Source organism: Danio rerio, chromosome 24 (assembly GCF_052040795.2).
Source record: "Danio rerio strain M-AB ecotype USA chromosome 24, GRCz13ab, whole genome shotgun sequence".
In the NCBI taxonomy this organism is placed as follows: Eukaryota; Metazoa; Chordata; class Actinopteri; order Cypriniformes; family Danionidae; genus Danio; species Danio rerio.
The window spans coordinates 2,232,501-2,247,097 of record NC_141044.1 but is presented as its reverse complement, the minus strand read 5'-3'; the positions used below and the strand labels follow the sequence as shown (position 1 = coordinate 2,247,097).

General features: G+C 35.8%; 1 protein-coding gene across 9 annotated transcripts in view; it reads left to right on the top strand.

Moving 5' to 3' along the window:
• pard3aa (par-3 family cell polarity regulator alpha, a) overlaps nucleotides 1-14,597 on the top strand; it is a 647,780-nt gene that overhangs the window by 68,721 nt on the left and 564,462 nt on the right. The gene's annotated exons all lie outside the window — the stretch shown is intronic.

Here is a 14,597-nt window from a genome sequence, read left to right as displayed (position 1 = left end):
CTATTCCTTTTAAGAGCCAGTAGCGTCGCGCCATAAGCTCATATGCTATTTACTTGACGGACTTTGTAAGTGGAAAACAGTTAAATCTGCGGCGCGAGAATGAGAGATAAGCCTCCTCATCCTTTACTTTCACTTTTACTCTCGTAAATAGGGAAACATGTTGCACACACAGACATCAATTAGCCTATAAATAATTAATTTTGTTTATTAAATGCAAAGATTTGCGTCAAAACTATTTCTAAATTCAGTTCTAATTTCCAGCAATCGAATAAATGAACAATAATAAAGAAGTGTGCTCAAAAAGTTATTTCCAAATACCCATGCTGTGCCCCATATGGTCTAAACTAACTCTCTCTGCGCTGGACTTTAGACCTCCTCTAAGCTGATCTTTTAAACAGTCTATTGTAGTTTCTCAAAATAGCAACGCGCCAGTAATGCGCCTCAAAACGCCTCCTTATTTAGAGATGAACGAGTTTGGGTGCACATGTATGATAGGTCCTCAGATTATGCGGAGTCACTGATTGGATCCAAGACCAGCGACGTGATGATCCCAAGGATTCCATATCCGGGACCAGGCCATATCCTGAGCTGCTGCTGCGCTGATGGTCGTGGGGAGTGGAGAACATGAGTCTGATTCCAGCGACGCTCCAGGGACAGACGAGTCTTCGCTGAGGCCATCTTCCAGCCTAAACCACGGCGAATGAAGTTCTGCACAAGACTTTTGGCCAGCGGAGAAATTAAAATGGTCATGCCCAACTGAGTCTGGTTCCCTCAAGGTTTTTTTTCTTCACTCCCATCAGGTGAAGTTTTTTTTCCCTCTCCGCTGTCGCCACTGCCTCGCATGGTTCAGGATTGGTAGAGCTACGCATCGATGAATTTGCTCTTCAGTGTTTGAACTCTCATTAATGACTTTAAATCACACTGAACTGAGCTAAACTGAACTGAACTGAACTTAAACACTAAAACCTGAACCACACTGTTCCAGTTACTATGACCATTTATGTGAAGCTGCTTTGACACAATCTACATTGTAAAAGCGCTATACAAATAAAGCTGAATTGAATTGAACATATGAGCACTCAACTGTTTTTCCACTTACAAAGTCTGTCAAATTTACTATTTAAACAGTGAGCTGCAAAACGTCAAAACGACTCTTGCGTCGAGCTGAAACTAGCAAACAACAATTGTGTCACTCCTTGTGCCCAATTGCGCCAGGTGTATGATAGGGCCCATAGTCTCAGGCCATACCCACACTAGGTACAATTGCCTCGAACCGGGCCAAAGCATGCTTGTCCCCCCTCCCGTCTCCCCCGACGGCCCGCACTCACACCACAAATGGGCCTCGGCACGCTTACGTCATCGCTGCTGCGCTGTTCAGTGAGAAGCGCTCTCTCACTCAGCAGCACAGTGGAGATTTCTCTAGTTATATCGTGTCAGTGGTTTGATATGCAGTGACATGCAGTCAAATATTTTGCCAAACAGTCCTTAGGGATGCGGTGACATGCAGTCAGATATTTCACCGAACAGATCCGCCACTTTTGGCGCTCATAAACAATCATAAAGCCCTCATGCTGCAGGAATGAGGAGGTCTGCTGAAGGCGCGCAGCTGACGTGCAGTGAGGAGTTTGCGTCTTTAATAAACTACGGCAGTTTGCGTTCACTGAACAGTAAAAATGATAAATAAATCCATATGAAACAGTGCCTTAAAAGTCATGTCTTGCTTCCAGTTTTGGGCTTTGGCGCGTTTTGCACTCACACACAAGCGTACCGCGCCAAAGCCCAAGTGAACCGCGCTCAGGCACACCTCGTCCAACAGGGCCAGGGCCAGCCAAGTGAACCGTGCCTGAGCCCGATTCAGCGCACTCACACTTCTCAAACGATCAAGGAAACGGGCCTGGGCACGGTACGGATGGCATAGTGTGAGTAAGCCATCAGAAAAATCTACATGTCGTGAGACGTTTGGCTTTCAAGAATTTTCTAGGTTATTACACGATTTCATGTGTTTGTATGTAAAAAAACAACAACTATTGACCATATTGCAATTTTATTAGTAATAATTAGTTATTGATTGTGTGATCAGCTGTATGTGTTTCACAGTTTGCTCTGTGTTTAGTGTCAAATATGGCCCTTTCTGCAGCCGTCATGTCATTTCGTGATCTCAAACGTTGAGCCGTTTTTGAATATGCTTTGTTGAATGTTTTGAATAACGGGAGGCAGGGTTCATGATAAAGTTGATAATAAGATATCAGGTTTCTCTAATTTGCTTTTAAGCCCAGAGAGAGAAAGACAGAAAGGAGGAGTGTCAGAAGCACATCTGGGCTTCTGTGTTTCTTCTTGTTATTGTGGTTTTGCATCTGGATGAGTTTCAGATTCAAGTTTTGTAGTGGAACATTCACTCTGCTGTTGTAGTTACTGTAAAGTATTACTAGTGGTGTCCCAAAACTGTGTAAAAGCCATTGATGTTTATTAGCACTTTGACTGTGTAACATCTTAAATATACATAAAATAAAAGCACCAATTTTATTACCCTACCCAAAATAAACAGGGTGACACAGTGGCTTAGTGATTAGCACTGTTGCTTCAAAGCTCCACTATTTAAAGCTCCAAAGGTGAGGCCCCAAAATTATTCTGCTTAGGGCCCCCAAATGTACAGTGCCGGCCCTGCACACAACTGATTTGTCCCTCCAGGATTTATGGCTTCAATTTGTCCATTAGCGTAGCTGCTAATGTTGTCAAGCTCTGATGAATGTTGTTTAGCCTGCAAGCTAATTAGCCGCTTTGCTCCCGCTAGGCTTTGGTGACGTTTGACTGCCTGGAGCCGCTTTTGTTTTTGGTGATTTATAATCGTCCTCTCAGCGCGACCACATTTATTAAACCGTGCTAGCTCAATTAGTAAACGACACACTCTGGCTGCTTGGTCAAATCCATATTACGAGGCTAATTAGCATTAGCGTTGTTAGGTGTTTGACTTTGAGAGCGGAAGATATTGTCTGCTTGATATCGATAAATGAAGACACATTGTGCTGAAAAAAACAGCAAAAAACAGCATGATACACAGTTTCTGGTCTTTAGCTCCTGAAACTGGCTGGTTGGCTGGTTTTAGCTGGTCGACCAGGCTGGTTTTAGAGGGGTTTTGGCCATTTCCAGGCTGGTTTCCAGCCATTTTCAGCCTGGCCTTAGCTGGTCAGGATGGGAGATGACCAGCTAAAACCAGCTTGACCAGCCTAGCCAAGCTGGGAGTCCAGCCAAAACCAGCTATATCCAGCTTAAACCAGGCTGGTCAAGCTGGTTTTAGCTGGATTTGGCTGGTCATTTTCCAGACTGACCATCTAAGACCAAGCTGGAAATGGCTGGAAACCAGCCTGGAAATGGCCAAAACCCCTCTAAAACCAGGCTGGCCAACCAGCTAAAACCCGCCAACCAGCCTAGGCTGGTTTAAGCTGGATTTTTCAGCAAGGGCATAATTTAAAGGGGACCTGTTATGCAAAAGGGTGGCATGGTGGTTAGCACTGTCGCCTCATAGCAAGAAGGTCGCTGGTTCGAGTCCCGGCTGGGCCAGTTGACATTTTTGTGTGGAGTTTGCATGTTCTCCCCATCCAAACACATGCACTATAGGGGAACTAAGGTGGCCGTAGTGTATGAGTGTGTGTGTGTGTGAATGAGTGTTTCCCAGTGCTGGGTTGCAGCCGGAAGGGCATCCGCTGCGTAAAACATATACTGGAACAGTGAGCGATTCATTCTGCTGTGGCGACCACTAAAATAGAGACTATTCCGATGTTTAATTGAATGCATTATTACTTCAGTGGAAAACTATTTTTTTCTGTGTATTTTAAGTACTTTTGGCTTCATAGTTCAGTGCTTTTCTCTGGACATCTCGTTCTGATTTAATTATATTAGTGTGATCCTCCAGGAAGCAGAGTACTGTGTGAACCCTGTCAAATACTCTGCTCTGTCCTTCTGTTGGTTTCTGCTTCTGGACGCTGAATGTTTTTCCAGGTGTCGTCATGTCACTGTAACCTTGGCCTTGTGTGCCAGATGTAATTTTCCATGATGAATGTGAGATCTTTACAGTATATCCAATAGACCTGCTGAAAACACCAGCATGGCAGTTGTGTAGGCTATTTTATAGCCAGTTTGGTTCTCAATATTTCATTGATACATGCACAGTTGAAGTCAGAGTCCTCCTGAATTTTATTAGCCCTCCTGTATATTTTCCCCCAATTTCTCTTTAACAGAGAGAAGAGTTTTTTCAACACATTGGTAATCATATTAGTTTGAAGTGAAGAATATTATAAGTGAAGTTACATTTCTGACAAACACTTGAGCTGATTGGCTAATCACAGTGTCCCGGGTTCAGCTGGACCAATCAGAGCACACTGGGCTTTTAGAAAGGCGGGGCTTAAATAGCATCTAAACTCAATCAAATGTTTCAGACAGCTTTAGAATAGAGCTTCTGCCATAATAAACAGCATGTTGAAAATAATGTTTCCGAATATTAAACAATGCTATTAACCTAGTACACACAACTCAAAAAATTATAATCTTTTCAACTAGTATTATATGTATCAAACATCAGAAAAACACATTCTTACAGAGGCAGATATTTCGCATTAACACATTTGCTTTGAGTGTTTCGGGGCTTGAAGGTGCAGTATGTAAGTTTGACACCCAGTGGTTGAACTAGGTATTGCATTCCTGGATCGAAACAAACGCAAGCGCAGGTTGCCAGATTGAGGACCAAACAAACCGAGTCTGACTATCGAGCCCAAAGGCTGATTTAATTTGTGTTCTAAATTAAAGCAACGGCACCCGATAGAAGGAATATTCTCCATAATAAAAGGAGGTTTTGTTCTAACCAACACCTCGAATTGATATTTTAGAAGCGGCTTCTGTTTCTCGCAGCTGTACAACAGAATAAATGACATTGATCACCTCAGGAACACCTTATGTGCTTTATTCAGTGACTACGTTTACATGAAAACCAATAATTCAACTTTCATGCGATTAATACAATACTCTGATTAAGAGTTAACCATGTAAACAACGGATTTTGATTCATTTAATCAGATTAATAGGTTTAATATATATTAATTAGATTATAAACATTACTATTTCGCTAGAGTGCAGTGAGTGTACTATTCTGTGCTCCTGACTATAATTACATTTCTGTCCTGTTTCGTCTGGTGCAGACAGCCAAACTGCTGATCATTGCAAATCTCATCATGTAGTGTGTTGTTAGGAGTTACAATGTTACCCACTCACTTAATGTTTACGTTCATAATATTTATATTATTTGATCATTAATAACCTCATGTGGAACTCTGAATCTGTGTGTCATTTCGGAGTCTGCTACTGTCCACCGTTTTCCTCAAAGGCAACCCGGACGGCTGAAATATCATTGGCTAAAGTGGCATTGGGCGGGTTAAATGACCAAATCAAAGACAGCACGTAAAACACATTTTCACAGCAGAATATCTGACTTCAGCATTGTTTTTTAAATAAACAAGAATGTTTACTTAGCATGTTACTGATAATCTGCAAACATATTATAGTGTTTTTCTTCTTTAGAAGTGTCAAAAACTTACATACAGCAGCTTTAAAGACGATCTAACTCTGTGCAAATGCACAATAAAAAGAAAGCATGAAATAGTAAAAGGCTCTGGGCATGGAGTGTGTGTGTGTGTGTGTGTGTACTGTGTGTTTGTGATTGTGTGCAGATGTGTTTTGGACGACTCTTCAAAGGACGCGAGCACAATGCATTATTCAGAACGCCATCTCAAAGGTTTGAAGTGTAAATATTCAGCACGTCCAGACACACATTTGATTGGCTTTATGTGAACTGTGACAGGAAATGGACACACACACACACACACACACACACACACACACGCACACGCACGTCAGAACCGAGGGTCCTTTACCAGAGCACAACCAGTCGAACTAGCTAGCTAGAGAACTAGAAAAACTGGATATTACTAATCAGCAAACAGAGTCACTGCTACACACGTGCACGCACACACTCACACACTACAGTTGGGCTAATAAAATAACTGTATTGTGATATACTGTGCAGCCCTACTGTGTACCTGCCATGACGTCCTATAAGAAAAGGACTCATGCTCTGCTGTGTGTGATGTCCTCCAGCCGGCTGTGGATCTGCTCATCTGCTGTAATTGTTGAATCATTCAGGCAGCTCTCTGTGCTGTGATGAAGGAGAGTTTTAGCAGGATGGTGCTGTGATTTATCTGGAGACCCTCAGCTTGACTTTAATGCTCTTAATTGGGCTGATTTGTGCTGCACTGCTCTAATGTAACCTCTGAGGATGAGGGGAACCTTCAGTCTTTTTACAGGCCTGAGATAAAGCTTTGTGGTTCTTTTCAGTGCACTAAAATAAAATTATTCATTGGCTTTATTACAAATTTTTGAGGTGTTTGCTAACAGTTTATATGGGCTTGTAACTACCCGCCAGTTATTAAACTGTCCACGCTTCCAAATACTGATGTCCACCATGCGTTTAATTTATTGAACACCGTGAAAACTAAAAGATAAACAAATAAACAACCCAAATGTTTCACAAAAACACAATCAAAAGGACATCAAAATAAACAAATAATATATAAAACAATTTTAGTTTACTGTGCTGGCCTGATAACCAGCTGTAGAATAAGCAAAAGCATTTAACAGGTGCTTGCATTGAGATATCACAATCTTGAGTGACCATACAAACTCTCGCAGGTTAAATCAATCAATGAGAATCATGTGACTTCCCACTCAAGCCAACCAGAAACAAAGAAATTAGTAACATAAACGAAAACACATTCAAATAATGAAATACAAAATAATCAACGAAATTACAAGCTGACCAATCAGCGTCAGCTACAGGGCTGGATATAAACTAATTAAATATAAAAATCTTCAACTTAATTAGTTTGTTTACATTTTCAGCTCACTGTGTTTGCAACCACTTAACTAAAAACTGATTTCTCTAATAAAGCAAAGAATACTTAATAAATAACAAGTTATATTAACACAACAAACAAACAAAAACAAATAAACGGAAAAAAGAGTTTCAATAATTTTATAGTTATTTTTTTTCATGTTAATAAACAATATGGTAATATTTAATTTAATTTATTATTATTATTTTATTTAGTCAATTATCTTTTATAGTGTTAATAAACAAAGATAAATGGCTATACGTGCTACGATAATATTTATTTATTTATTTAAAGTATTTAAATTATTATTTTATTCCTTCATTTATTGTGTAATTTTGTGTGTGTTAATAAACAATGCAAAAAGCTACAAAGTGCTTTGGTAATTTTTCATTTTCTCATTCGTTCGTTCGTTCGTTCATTTATTTATTTATTGTGTAAATTATCTTTTGTGTGGTATTAATGCAGAAAGCAGAGTCTTCTTTCTTTCACCAATTATTGTTTTTTATGTTAATATACAATGTCAAAAAGCTTCAAAGTGCTATGGTAATATTTAATTTAATTAGTTAATTAATTAATTTATTCATTTGTTTATTTTTTGTGTAAATTATTCTTTTCGTTTTAATAAACGATGTCAAAATGCTTCAAAGTTTAAAGCTTCAAAGTAAATTTTATTTATTTATTTAATTTATTACTTCATTTATTGTGTCTATTGCATTTTTAATGATAATAAACAATGCCAAAAGCTACAAAGTGCTATACTATTTAATTGTATTTATTTATTTAATTGATCTAATTTCATTGATTTATTCATTTATTGTGTCAATTATTGTTTTTTTTCTCGCGTTAATAAACAATATAAAAAGCTGCAAAGTGCCATGGTAATATTTCGTTTTATTACTTATTTATTTAATTATTTAATGTGTCGGTTATCTATTTTTTCATCTTAATAAACAACGCAAAATGCTACAAAGTGCTATGGTATTTATTTGTTTATTTATTTATTGTGTCAATTGTCATTTTCAGTGTTAATAAACAAAGTTAAAAAACTTCAAAGTGCTATGTTAATATTTAATTTAATTAATTAATTAATTAATTTATTGTGTCAATTATCTTTTTTCTTGTTATTGAATAATGTCAAAAGCTACAATGTGCTATGGTAATGTTTAATTTAATTTAATTAATTTATTCATTTAGTAAGTTATTTATTTGTTTATTGTGTGAATTATCTTTTTTCATGTTAATAAACAATGCAAAATGCTGCAAAGTGCAATAGTAATATTATATATTAATATACAATATTATTTATTTATTTATTTATTTATTTATTTATTTATTTATTTATTTATTTATTTATTGTGTCAATTACCTTTTTAATGATAATAAACAATGTAAAAAAAATCCATCAAATGCCATCTGCTATGGCAACATTTAACTAATTAATATATTTATTTATATTTTATTTACTTTTTAATAATAATTTTTTGTTGTTTTTGTTTTTATTGTTTTCTTTTTATTCACTCATTTATTTGTGTTATTCCAGTCAGACAGCATTGCTGCTTAATCCATCCTGCTTCAACTTAAAGTAAATGATATTGAAAAGGGCTTAACCTGCTGTTAAAGATAAAATAGAGATAAAGATAAAGATAAAGCACGAGTCATGATGAAGATGTAGACGTGCGGCTTTTAATGAAAATCCAGTATCTGTCTATTATTTCCAGAGCAGGGTGATTATCACTGATGATGATGATAATGAAGATAATAAGTCCCTGTCATGACGCAGCTCTTCAAAACACTGCTGTCGGTGTGTTTGGATTTCTTGTATTTATCACATTATGGGGACCACATATAGCAATAGCAGTAAATTTAGACCCAATGTGTTAGACATAGTAATTCTCCAACTCAATGGTCTTGTTGTGGATTTGTGTTCGGCTACTTTTACAATGCATTGAGCTTTTATTTTGGTTTGTTTTTGTCTTTCTGTCTCGTGCTGGTGGTCTCGTGCTCACCTGTCTGTCTGTATCTGTGTGTGTGTGTGTGAGTGTTGTGTGGTGTTTTCTGAAGGTAATGAAGCGTTTTATGACTCTTCATCAGTGTGTAAAGTGGGCTGGAAACTGTATTTCTCTGTGTGAAGAGGCTTTTCTGTGTTGTTGTGGAGACGCGGAGGAACGCTGGTCATGTGATGTGTATTGTTGAGGATGAATAGAGACATGAAGAGCCTATAAAACACCTCTCGCTGGAGGATGACTATAGATGTCACACATGCATGCATATATTAGCAGACACTGTGAAAGAGCAGCACTGATTCACATGCATTCAGTGTGAAAATGCATGTGTTAAACGGTTATTTCTTTTTTGACAATGTAATATGGGGGGGGGGGGGATTCATCGTTGCTGCTGATTAAATCTAATGTGAGGTGTGTCTTATAGAGAGGATGTTATGGGGTTTCTGTACTGTTTTCGCTCACTCTTGTGATTTTAGAAATGGTTTTACTGAACTCTAGTGGTTGAAAACCGTCATGAACGAAAACTCACAAAAATGTTTATATTAAATAATATAAACTATTATGTGTAGATAATGTGAATAAGTATTTGCTTTTTATTTTTATATGTATTTATTTATTTAATTTTAATGCATATTTCTTTTATTTAATGATAGAAAAAAAGACTAAAATATAATGCAATTTTTTGCAAAAGGTTGTCCACATTGAGCTCAGTTGTTAATGCAATTCAAATACCAAAATAAATAAATAAATAATAAAATATTAATAATAATATTTATATAACCTAAAACAAATGTAACTGAAATTAGGCCAACATTAAAACATATAAAGGTTCAATATGCATTCATTCATTCATTTTCCTTCGGCTCAGTCCCTTATTTATCAGGGGTCGCCACAGCGGAATAAACCGCCAATCTGCAATATGCATATATTTAATTTTTAATTACATTTTCTTTTATTTTTAACCAAAATATTTAATTATTTGTAGGTTTGTTGAGACCCCACTCAAAAGCTATTTATTTATTATTAAATTAAATTAAAGTAAATTTTGTTTATTACTGAAAATCTAATATTTATTTATTTATTTATTTATTTTTTTAAATTTTTACCAAAAAATCGATATTTATATATTTGGTTTGTTCATACCCCAATCAAATGCTATTTATTTATTTATTTATTTATTTATTTATTTATTTATTTATTTATTTATTTATTTATTTATTTATTTATTTTTAATTTTAAATTGTATTAAATTTTATTTTATTCAGTATCCAAAATCTAATATTTATTTATTTTTATTATTTATTTTTATTAATTTCATTTTATTTTATTTTTCTTGTTTCTTTCCTTTCCTTTTTTTCTTTTCTTTTCCAAAAAGAAAAAGGCAAAAATATGATATTTATTTATTTGTAGGTTTGTACAGACCTATTTTGTTTTATTTTATTTTATTTTTAACTCAATACTTATTTTGATTATAGGTTTGCATTTGATTGTTATTTGTTATTTTATTTTATTTGTTATTTTATTATTTATTTGTTATTATTGTTTATATAATTCACCTAAAAATGAATGAATGAATGAATGAAACTCTCTCTCCACTTGTCTAAATCTGAGTTTCTTTCTTCATGTTGAAGAACGCTAACCAGTAGACAGTGACTTCCATAGTATTTTCTGTTTTCTGTAGTGTTTACGCCAGTGTTTTCCAGTGGTTTCTTTTGTGTTCAACAGAGGTTTTAATTTTAACTCATAAGGGTTTTGCATCATGCGAGTGCAAGTAAACAATGTGTAAACAAGAGGAAACAAAGGGAGCTTTCTTTACAGTTCTTTAGATCATTAAAAACTTTTTACCTTAACAAAATAACCTTTTAACAATAATTTACTGACATTTTTAGTCAAATCAAAATGATTGACGGTGGTTCATTCCGCTGTGGCGACCCCAGATTAATAAAGGGACTAAGCCTAAAAGAAAATGAATGAATGAATGAATGAATTAATTAATAACGATTGATTCAGCATTATTGTAAAATCACCCTATGATCTTTGTTTAAAAGAGTGTGCTGTTAACAGACGTGGCCACTAGATGTCAGCATCAGCAGTGAAGTTTTAGCAGAGTCTTGTATTATTGACGTGTGTGTGTGTGTGTGTGTGTGTGTGTGTGTGTGTGTGTCGGAATGAAAGAATAGGCTAACTTGTACTCATGATAGCCATTAGAGTCCATTCAAAAAGAAAACACACGCACACACACACACACCAATACGCACAAACAAACACAAACGTACGCATACACAAACAGAGGCATGCACGCACACACACAAAAACGCATGCAAACAAACAAACACACACACACAAACATGCACACAGGCATATAAACAAACACAGAATCACACACACACACACACCACACACACACACACACACACATACACACACACACACACAAAAACACACAAACATGCACACAAATACAGAAACACACACACACACAAACAAACACGCACACACATACACACAAAGACTCGCACACAAACACATTCATATACATACAAACATACACGCACCATATACACATACAAACACATGCACACCAAAACACATGCTCGCACAAACAAACACAGACGCACACTCACACATACACACAATCGCACACTCTCACTCATAATTTGCACACACAAACATAAATGTATGACATACACACACAAACATACACGCACACACACCCATGCAGACATGCACGCACACACACACACTCACACTCACAACTCTTCAAAGGCAGCTGTGTTCAGAGTGGAGGTGTGTTCATCTGCTGTGTGCTTTAGTCAATAGATCTCTCTCTCTGATCAATGCAGAGTCTGGCGCCTCACAATCACACTCAATACACCTGACCTTACTCTCTGCCTCACACACTTCTCACTTCAAGGAGAAAACACACAACACACACACACAGCACTGTACATTTACATTAAATTTAATTTAATATCCAAAATTTAATATTTATTTATTAATTTTTTTTGTTTCATTTTATTTTTAACCAAAAAATCTTTATATTTATTAATTTGTGGGTTTGTTTACACCCCAATCAAATGCTATTTATTTATTTATTCATATAATTATTATTTATTATTTAATTGAAATTAAATTACATTTTATTTAGTTTAATATCCAAAATATAATATTTATTTATTTATTTTTTGTTTTGTTTAATTTTATTTTTAACCAAAAAATCTATATATTTATTTATTTGTAGGTTTGTTTACACCCCTATCAAATGCTATTTATTTATTTATTCATTTAATTATTATTTAATTTAAATTAAATTACATTTTTTTTGTTTAATATCCAAAATCTAATATTTATTTTTTTTAAATTTTGTTTTATTTTATTTTTAACCAAAAAAACTAAATTAATTTATTTGTAGGTTTGTACACTAATCAAATGCTATTTATTTATTTATTCATTTATTTATTATTTATTTTAAATTAAATTAAATTTTATTTTATTTAATATCCAAAATATAATATTTATTTGCTTTTATTATTTATTTTATTTTTCTTTTCTTTTCTTTTCTTTTCAAAAAAGAAAAAAACTAAAATCTGATATTTAAATCTACACATCATTTAGTCCTTTTTCTGCAACGTATGTATGTTTCATTATTTATTTATTTATTTGCAAAAGTGCTTTGTTTTCAGAATAGGTTTGTCCGTGCTTTCAGTAAATTTTCATTTATTTATTCAGCACAAACACTCTTTATAAATACCTGAAGTGCGTTTTAATTTGTCTTAGCCTTACTACGGTACAATGTCTTTAAGATTGCATTGTTATGACGTGGTTAAACCTCAGAAAGTGAACGAAAAACCAAAGTAGACCGTTTTACCTGCCATGTTTTAGAAACGGAGACTTTACCACCATCTTATAACGTACCATTTCCTATATACACTAGTATGGGATGCTAAATTGAAATGCTGATGGCTTAACCACAATCCTCTACTTACCAATGAACAAAAAACATACCATTCAGAAACATCTCACAAGAGTCGCGTCTGCATGGGTTCAGCTGTGTCCTCTTCATTTTCAGTGTCTGACTCAGGCTGATACAGCCTCACTGACATTGTTTACAGTCTATGGCAAGGCATTTTAGCATTTAAACCTGACTATGCATAAATATAATACGGCAAAGGGGTATTTCAGCGGCTTGCCATAACAGACTGACAGACAGTACGCAAGATTGGCATGACGTTTCCTGGTGACGTGAAACCGATTCACCAATCACAACACATTAGGTTTGTTGACTAATCAGAGTCCTTTGAGGGCGGGCCTTATAGGAGAAACCAGGAAATATGAGGGTTGTTTCCATGTTAGCTCAGTAGCTGTATAAAACGAAGGTGAGATAAGTGAACAAATAACGTGAATTTTTATAAATGAGTCATGAACACACATTGTTTTGCAACCCATAAACACAATCGAACCCTAAAAAAAACACAGTGAACCACCCCTTTAAACCCAAAATAGCGTGTTTCCAAAACGCTTCATTTTCAGGGCTCAAAAACCCCGGGGTAGTGCCGACAGAATGCGTAATCATGTGCATTTTAAAACTAAAATGTATTCATGTAAACGAGGCCTAAGCATGTACTTACACTTGGTACAGTTGCCTTGAACTGTGCTGAAGCGTGATTGCCCCGCTCCTCTGACAGCCTGCACTCACACTGCAGTTTTACCTTTCGAGCCAAAGCACGCTTACATCATTGATGTGAATTAGGAAATATTGGTAAAAGACAAAGAAGATAGACGGGCAAATAATGTTGACTTCATCTGCATGTGAGTAGCTGCGTCCCAAATGGCACACTATACCTTATGCACTCATGCACTATGCACTTATGCACTTACACACTCAACAGGATAGTATATGTATGTAGTGTCGTCCCAAATGGCACACTAATGTTTTTTTACTAAGCGGAAATTCAAACCGTTTCCCTGATGACGTTTGACGGTTGCCAAATCAGTGAAATAAACGACCGAATTATCAAATAATACCTGCCGTGAGTATAACCGCATTCACCATCGGGAGGTGCTATAATCACTCTCGTAATAAAATTTAGCTTTCACCATCCAAAATAAATAAAGTTATCCAACATGTGTGTCCGATAGCTCCACCCCTTCCACTACGTGAGCAAACCTGCGGTGGTTGAGTGCGTGAAGTGTCCATCATTACACACTTCATTTTAGCGGCTGAATGAGTGCATCATCCGGGTAATTAAAGTGCTCTTATTATTTTTAGAGTTTTCAGTATGAACACACTACTTACACTATTTATACTACAAAATGGCGTAGAATAGTGCATAAGTATGCGATTTGGGACGCAGCTTGTGTCATTGTAGGAGCCATACATTGTAATGTGGTGATTGGCCACAAGGTGTCAGTAGGAGACTATATAACTGTGGCTTCACTGCAGGAGGAAAGCGTTGGTAGGAAGCACACAGGTTTTGAACCTACCGTAGCGCAGCGCAGCGCAACTCAACTCAACGTACAACTTAAGGTAACAGAGAAGTGCATATAGACTAAGGAAAAGTGATGAAGGAATTATGTTGATTGGAAAATAAAGACGTTTCTATTTGCATCTATTTCGCCTATGGACTCTGACTTTACGCGAACAAAACTTGCTTGC